Below are 9,505 nucleotides of genomic sequence, written 5' to 3' on the forward strand. Positions count from 1 at the left end.
ATTCTTATTGTTTGAGTTATAGAATGTCCATTACATTCTAGTATCTATATCATTATAATCTTGATTGTCTGAATAGAAACCCTAAGTAACGCTTTCCATATTTGTCTTAAAACCCCAATCAATCAATCAAACAATTACTTGTTCACCCTTGCTATTTACTGCTCTAAAACCTATTTTCCTAGCTTAACTACATAACTAGATAGATCTATTGTGTGCGTTTGCTCCCTCTGAATTTGATCTCTAAGTGCTACAACTTGACCTCTTATTTGAGAGAGTAAATCACTGCTTAGGGTAATTTGAGTGATATCAAATTTGGTGTTGTTGCCGGGAGCTTCAATCACCATTAAACAAAATTTAGTTAGGTTTAGTCTAGTTTTTTGTTACTTGCAAAAACTGATAAAAAAATTTTGTCTTTTCAAGCGCATGCCCAGCAGTACCAGAACAACAAGGAACAAACACTTCTCTTCTCAGATCCTGCACGTCTAGAATGCTCCGTCTGCAAAGGCAAATGTAACGCATCGTTCGACAACAACACATGATTGTCGACTGACACTAGCCTTCCACCGTTGACCAAAACTACTCTTCCGTCGACCGCCCCTACCCACCGGACATCGATCGACATTCCACCTCAGACATCGATCGATACTGAGCCGTGAAACATTGTTGCGACACTAGTTCTAATTCAGGACGCAAATGAAACCTGCATGACCAGGAGGGTCATTTGCATAATGCAGCATGTCAGAAGATAGATGATCAAGGGGCTGTAATCCCTGATATTACAGTTTCTCAAGCTGTAGACGAGGCTGCTAGACCGAGGACATTAGTTGATTACAACAGGCCGGATCAGTACTACGAGAATAGTTACACCATCTGTCCTCCAGTCATACAGAGGCAAGACTTTGAGTTGAAGCCTCAGTATTTCACACTCGTGGGACAGACACCCTACTGTGGGTTATCACACGAGCATCCTATGGACCATCAGGAGAGGTTTGAGGATCTAGTTTCTGCTATTAAAGCCAATGGAGTCCTTGAGGACTATCTCTTTTGCAAATACTCATTTGTTGGAGAGGCTTCGCACTCGCTTAAGCAGCTACAGCCAAGGATCTCTTACATTCTGGGCCGATATCAAGAATGCAATCTTATGTCACTTCTGTGGGAACCAAAATTTGCACTGTTGATTTTCGTTGATTTAGGAAAGATAGGAAACCCTAAACTTCCCATAGTTCCCAGATATCTGCTAAACCACACACCAAGCAATCAGAACACGGAAAAAAAGACGAAAAATAAATATGAGAATCGTAAAAAGAGGAAGAATGATTTTATTCCGAATCTGCGTATGAGCGTTACAACAAGGTAAGAGCTTCGGCTACGAGAGCTGTCGGCGAGATCCCTAGTTCTGGCAACCAAAGACTCCAGAAACCTATTTGAGTCGCAGCTCGATAACAAAAACAGAAAATTGCCTAAGTGCCCTAAATGCTAAATTTTGCTCTGAGTAGAAGAATTTCCTCTCTCTCTGCATCTTCGACCTCGACATCCTTATATATTCCTCTAGAGGCGCTTTGCACTTTCATTTCTTCCCTCCGTCTAGTTTATCACTTCACGGAAATATTCTATTTTTCTTTGGAAACTTCACATTTATCCTCCAAAACTTCACATTTATCCTCCGAACTTGACATTTATCTTCTCCTGCATAACAAAAGATAAACCGTCATAACGATTGGGCTTGATTTCGTATAAAATCGTAAGTGGAGTTATTCGGAGGAAAGTGAGGATTTAGGTGCATTTTGGAAATAAAATGAGAAAGACCCATAGTTGACCATTGATATACCTTGGATTTGACCCATTTTTATCCATGGTATATAAGTATTTTACTATATATATATATTTATGTTTTCTACTCTTCTAGGTATGTGTTCAAGTTCAGGTGCATTTCGGAGTAAAGCTATGACTTTGGAGCATTTTGGAGCTTAAAGGACATGTCACCCGAGCTGACCACTTAGAGGTTGACGAGAGGAAGAACAATCGATCGATGCGCATCAGTGCTGACGATCGATATCAGGAAATGCCTCGACAAATGAAGATTAATATCGATCGATGTACACAAGTACCATCGATCGATGTCGAGACACCAGACGCGACATTTTGGATTCAGCAGACTTAAAACCCAAGGCCAAGCCAAATTACCAAAATGCCCTGACGAGTTTTTAACCTAGTAGAATATATACTGCCTAAGTGTTTTGACGGCAAAAAAACAGAGCTTTTTCTAGACCTAGTTTTGTTACAAGTTTCATTTGGGAGAGAAGATCACTTGTGATTGGAACTCCTTGTTTCTATTTCTTTTCATCAATACTATGAGTTTCTATTCTTTTATTGTGATGAATTGCTTTGCTATGTCTGAGTAGTTCAACTGTTAGATCCATGGTTCAGATAGGTTTGTGGGATTAGCCCCAAACTATAGATCTGCCTTGTTGTGATATTCATGATAGATTTGTATTCATTGCTTGTTTTAGCCTTGCTAACTAGAACTTGATCATAGGATTGCATACTCAAGCACCCTTGTTATCCCATCCTGACATCTATCTATCATATTAGGATTGCTAGAGAGGGCTAACCGCCAATTTAGCATCTTAGTAGGGCATTTCATACTCGCGCATAGGCCTGGCTAGAACCCGTCGATCGACGTCCTCAACTGACAATCGATCGACGTTGGCAAAGGTGTATCGGTCGACGTCTTAATAGACCATCGATCGACACTCTCTCGTTGTCTGCATACTAACCGTTGAGACACGAGATCTAGTCTGTTAACCAGTGTTACATGCGACAGCTGATCACTGAGTTAAGCGAATGAGCTCTAATATATCACGCATGCAACAGTTAGGCATCTATAGGTATTATAATCTCCAACACCTGAATAGTGGCCCTGCATCTAATATCATTTCCAACCAAGTTATATTTATTATTTACTCGCTTGTTACTATTGCTATTTCATTTAAACATTTACAACCTTTAGAAATAATAAACACTAGATTTAATTGTTCCCTAGCTCCTTGTGGATTCGATCCCTAAGTACTACATCTGAACCTCTTTTGATGAGAGTAACACTCCTTAGGGAAATTTGAGTGGTATCAAATTTGGCGCCGTTGCCGGGGAGCTTTGATCGCCATTTGATTTAGTTTTATTGATTCTTATTCTTTTCTTTACCCCCTTTCTAATAATCTTTTTCTTGTCTTTTCAGGTGCATGCCCAGCGCGTACCAGAAGCAACAAGGAGAAACACTTGCTGTTCTCAGACGATCCTGCTCATTTGGAACGCACCATCCGTAGAGGTCAACGTTCCACATCGCTCGACGCAACCACTTCGTCGTCGATCGATACGCACAACCAACCATCGACCGACACCAGACCATCATCGTCGATCGATCCCAATCGTTCGACAATGATCGATACTACACCGCGTACGTCGATCGATACCGTGTCGTCAAAAATGGTAAACATTATTATTCTAACTCAGGACGAGAATGGAAACCTATATGACCAGGCCGGTCATCTGCGTAATGCAACAGGTCAGAAAATAGATGCTCAGGGAACTGTAATCCCTGATGCTGATGCTACAGGAGCTGCTCAACCTGTAGATGAGGACGCTCGATCGAAACCACTGGCCGACTACAATCGCCCAGATGAGTACTATTCCAACAGATCAGCTATTCGACTTCCGGAGATCCAGAAGCAGAATTTCGAGCTGAAGCCTCAATACTACACTCTCGTGTCGCAGATACCCTACTCTGGGTTACCGCACGAGCATCCTATGGACCATTTGGAACGGTTCGAGGATCTAATCGCTGCTATTCGGATGGAAGGAGTCCCCGAAGATTACCTGCTGTGCAAGCTCTTCAGATACACGCTGAATGGAGAAGCGATGCACTGGCTTAGGCAGCAACCCACAGGATCTTTAACATCCTGGAGCGACATCAAGAATGCTTTCTTACGAAACTTCTTCGATGAGGCGCGCGCTGAAGAACTTCGGAACAAAATTTCCACATTCTCGCAGAAGGCTGGAGAGTCCTTCAAAGATGCGTGGATTAGATTTAGGTTCTTCAAGCGAGACTGTCCACACCACAGATTTAACGAAGTGCAACTGCTAAGCACTTTCTTCCGAGGTCTCGCCTTACAGTTTCAAATGGCCCTTGATACGGCGTGTGAAGGAAACTTCACTACTCGGAATCCGTTGGAAGCTGTGAGACTTATCGAAAACCTTGCTAACAGCAGCAGCACCAAAAACACTGAATCTGAACGGAAGAAGTTTGTAGCCTCTATCAGCTGAAGGAGAAATAGCAGATACGGAAGGAGAAGAAAATGTGAGCTACATCGGAGGTACCGGATTCCAGAAATTTGGAAACCAGGGCGGAAACAGAAACTTCTTTGGAAATGGCCAAAGAAGTAACCAAAATTCACAATTTCAAAAACCCTTCAACAACAACAAAAGCTACTCGAACTCTTACTACCAAAATCCACCACCCCAGACTCAGGAAAGCAAGATCGAAGAAATGCTTGATCGAGTATTGTTGGGACAACAACAAATCACCGTGGATTTCAACGGTAAAATAGACTCCGCCTATAACAATCTGAACACCAAAATCGAGACCTTAGGGACTCAGGTGAGAAAAATTGAAACCCAAGTAATTCAGACGGGCGAGACTATAAAGAGGCAAGAAGCTTTCGCTAGAGAGGCATGAGCCGATAAAGGGAAACACCACATAAATGCCATCATAGATGATGATTTCTGGCAAGTGGTGAGAAATGAAAAGCTTGAGGAAGGAGACTTCGAAATCGAAAGCTCCATGAGTCTCGGCAGATTCCAATGGTGTCGACCGATGTCGATGAACTCGCATCGATCGACAGACTATGATGAAGATCGATGGACGGAGTACTCCAGTCATCGATCGACGTCGTCTGCCAAATCGACTGAGTGCAATGCGGTTCGAATTCTAACTCATGAAGAATTCGCAGCTAAGCATCCTCACCCACCCTCCCCTTTCTATGATAAAATCGATCGATCAGTTGAGCCAACCATCGATCGACAGAGTGAGTCCGACGTCGATCGTCACAACACACCTCCCATCGATCGACAGGCACCTCTGACATACCGAGTGCGGTTACCCTCAATCGATATTGATTACATCAACGCACTCAGACCACCATCTAAACTATTAGCAAACCCACCCGAACCAAAACCCAACCCTTTAAATAGTTCACCAGAATCAGTTCAAGAAGAACAAGAATCTGAAGGGAGAAGGTTAAGGAAAAGAAAGGAGAAGATTCCTAAAAACCTTAAGCGGGAAGCTAACGATTAGGAGATGTATGATTTCACTAAAAGAGTCCTCAGAATCCCAATCGAAAAACCTTTTGATGAAGCTTACTTCACACACCGGTTGTGGATGTTCTTCAGAGAAACAAAGGTAACTGAGGAGGACATTAGGAGAATGTTTCATCAAGTCAGAGAGAAGATGAAACACAGGATCACATTGACGAAGAAGAGTGATCCTGGGAAGTTTGCAATACCATGCGTAGTCAAGGGTGTTGAATTTCCCCATTCAATGTGTGACACAGGAGCATCAGTTAGTATCCTCCCTAGGATCATGGCAGACCAGCTTGGTTTGACCATCGAACCTTCAACGAAGTCCTTCACCTTCGTGGATCTTTCAGAGAAACGATCAGGAGGAATCATAAGAGATCTGGAGGTACAGATTGGTAATGCCCTTGTCCCTGTAGATTTTCATGTCCTAGACATCGAGCTTAACTGGAACTCTTCACTTCTGCTTGGAAGATCTTTCCTAGCTACAGTAGGAGCCGTATGTGACATGAACAAAAACAAATTGTGTCTAACGCTCATAGACCCAAACATCCACTACGACCCCATCCGACCTAAGAGAAAGGTCATTAATTCTGTGGATTACGGGAAAGAACTTGGCTTCATTGGCGCATGCCATTGTGGAGCAGAGTATGAATCGGAGTACGAAACAGAGTACTCGGAATCGATCGACACCCCAACCTTTCCATCGATCGATTCCAATGAGTCAACGGTGACCGATGACCGCAACAACACGTCACTCGACGTAATGCACCCAGTTGACCATTTCGCTTCACCTAATCATTGTTACCAACACTTTACCTTCCAACCTCCAAGCAAGAGAGGACATGATGATTATTCCATTGGCAGTTGGGCAGACAGTGGTTTCCATGAAAGTTTTGCAGTTGACACTGTAATTACTTCCCCTAATGAGGAACATACAGAGGAATTCGATGAGGATTATTGGAAAGAACGTGCAATAGAAATGTATTTCCAAGATGAAAGACTTGAAACACATAAATTCACCAACATGTTCCCCACATCGTTCGACGCTGTGCACTCCACATCGGCCGATACCCACCCTCGTCCAGCAAAACAACCGCTCACATCGATCGACACACACACTGGAACATCGATCGATATTTGCGCCGCAGCGAAAATTTAGGAGCAGGAGAATATTCTCTCCCCAAATAGGTTTATAGATACCTATATAAATTGTTTTGCACACCCGAAACCACCTACACACATCAGAGCAAACACACAAGCAAAAAAGATGAATACTCTTCCTTCTACATCAACAGAAAAATCCATGAAGAGCAATCATCTCAAGAACACAAGTTCTGCAGAAATTACTCTGCCATCGATCGATGTAACTGTATCTACATCGATCGATACTACTCTAAACCCTAATCTTTCTATTTCTAAATTGAATGATTATGCAAACATTGATTACGGTTTTCTAACACCTGATGAATTTGGTATTTTCAGGGACCCAGATGGCAATGCACGTGCAATGGATGGAAGGATTTTACAAGTGTCCAGAGAAGACATAGCAGACATCGTTCAAGTAGCCAATGGACCTGACAACCTATTCTCACAGCAATGTGGCACTCCAGACGTCATTCAAACAGATCCTAACAACCACACAGGAATCGCCACAGCAGAGATCAACCCAGATCTATCACGCCAACCAAAAGGGCAAGCATCGATCGACGGTAAAACGGAGACATCGATCGACAGGGTAACACCAACGTTGATCGATAGGGATAACTCGACGTCGATCGACAGACGTTATGAATGTGGGAACCGCGCTTTTGACATGTCTGGAGCCAGAAAGTTCATTTGGGAACAAAGGGATGAGTATGGAATCTACAGAGACGAGTGTGGACACGCACGAGGCGTAGCTGGTGAGATGATACCTGTCACAAAGGAGAACATCAGGAAAATACTGGAAAGAGCATCTCTTTTTGAAGAGAGCCACATCTGTCTTCCAGAACATGCCACTTCCTTCACACTCACAAGACTGGCACCAGAACTCTACACCAAAGATGAAATCGATGAGATGGTGTTTGGTATTTGTGGAGCTCAGGAGAAACTGGGAGAGGAGCTCAAAACATTGGTAGAAGATACACATCAGCCTTTGGATAGAGGCTACAATGAGCTTTTCAGATGTATGGCAGAAATGAGGACAAAATTGATAGTTTACGTCAACAACTTGAGAAGGAAGCTACGACCTCAGCATCGATCGACGCACCACATGCAACATCGATCGACGTTAGTCTTCCTACAGCTCAGATCCCTGCAGAACCGCAATGTTCAACACAACACAGGGATGAATGGGAAGTCTCATACATCGACACAAGGATAAACGACGTTTACTGCCCTCTCAACAACAACGTGGACTGGCTAAGCACTAAAATCGAGCTACTACAGCAAGATCTGGACACCATTCGCAAGAAGGACCAACAACCAGCCACATCGATCGACATGTGTACCTTCACATCGCTCGACGCTAAAGTCTCAGCCATGAATGAGAGGCTGAGGACCTACGAGGATATGCATGACCGCTTTATATCACCAGTCATGACATATTTAAACAAATTGTCTAGTTAATTACTTCATGCCCAAAAGGATATTGAGAACATTACTAATCAAAGTTTTTTGCAGGCAAAATCAGCATCGATCGACAGGCTACGAGGGCTTTGGATCGATGGCAAGAAACCTGTGGAGTTACTTCCTTACACAGCAGCAGAGGTTGACAAGATCACATCCAAGATCTACACTGCTCTAGACACCATGAAGGAACGACTTGATAAACGCTGCGATGACATCTACTTTTCATTCGACAACAAAATCAGTGGATTAGAGACAGCCACGCAGAATGGCTACAAAAAGAAGTCAAAGTCATTCAGAGGCAACTCGCAGCTCAACACCAGATATCAGCATCGATCGACAGGACACTAGCAAAATCGATCGATGGCAACTCGCCGAGATCGACCAACGAACACAAAATCGCATCGATCGACGCCGAGTCTACACCAATCGGCGAGCAGCTGATACACAAGACGGTAAAGTCAATGCAAAAGGAACTGACAGATCTTTCAGCATACGCCTATGACAACATAGGCTGGCACCAGGTCAGCATTGACAACGTTCAAGAAAGGCTACAGAACATCTCCAATGTACTTGAGAAGATGGATGACAAATGGACAAGAAATGATGAGGCCACAAGAAGTTTCATTGCATCTTGGTCCAGAATGCGCAGAGATGACGTGGATGCTTGCTTTCCAACAAACAGTTGTTTCTGCACCCAATAGCCAATCACTACCACAGTCAAGCTAAATGACTATAACCAAGCGCTGAGTGGGAGGCAACCCACTATTAGGTATTTTATTTAGGTTTTATTAGCTAGCATTTAATTCCTTTCGTTTTATTTCTTTCAGATTTAGGAGACCCAAGTAGGAGGACCTGAATATCGACCGACGACGAGACGTCGACATCGTTCGACATAGACAACCACATGGCGATCGATGTAACACTTTCACATCGATCGATATCTAATCCGGTCAGATGTATCTCCCTTACTTGTTACATTTCGTACATCATAAACTATTCATCATAACTCCGGCTGAGTTACACTGGGACAGTGTAATTTAAGTCTGGGGGGAGATTTACTGATATAATTTATTTTATTCTTATGTAAAAAGGAATTTTAAATAAATTATGCTTAGCTATTGAAAATAGGGACTATAATCTTATAATAATTTAAACATGAATATCTAACCAATCTTTAGCACCATTTTAGATTTACTGATTGCAGATAGCACTAAAGATGCTAAAGCGGATCAACCTATCAACTACACACTTGCCTTGAACCGTATGAAATAACCAAAGCTGATTTCCAACACTAAACCTGACATAACCGCTTGTCTTGGGGCTTGGTATATATGGGATCGGATTCTTCAGACAGGTCTGGAAGGTAACGCCTGGTTTAGATTAGTTAGTGAGTATAATAAAAAAAAAAAATATATATATATATATATATAATAAAAAAAATAAAAAAAAATAAATAAATAAATAAGATCTATTGTTTAATTAGGATGAGTCTGAACAGGACTTGATGGCTAAAACAAATAAGGCTTGATTCATAAAGACTCAA

The 9,505-nt window shown here is 42.5% G+C and overlaps 1 non-coding gene across 1 annotated transcript; it reads right to left on the reverse strand.

Annotated features, from left to right (window-relative positions):
* Positions 1-4,014: 4,014 nt before the first annotated feature.
* On the reverse strand, positions 4,015-4,121 carry LOC125579322. Its single transcript, XR_007317310.1, has one exon. It is a non-coding gene; the product is annotated as a small nucleolar RNA R71 (small nucleolar RNA).
* Positions 4,122-9,505: the final 5,384 nt, after the last annotated feature.

The sequence above is a fragment of the Brassica napus genome, chromosome A1 (assembly GCF_020379485.1).
Source record: "Brassica napus cultivar Da-Ae chromosome A1, Da-Ae, whole genome shotgun sequence".
NCBI lineage: Eukaryota > Viridiplantae > Streptophyta > Magnoliopsida > Brassicales > Brassicaceae > Brassica > Brassica napus.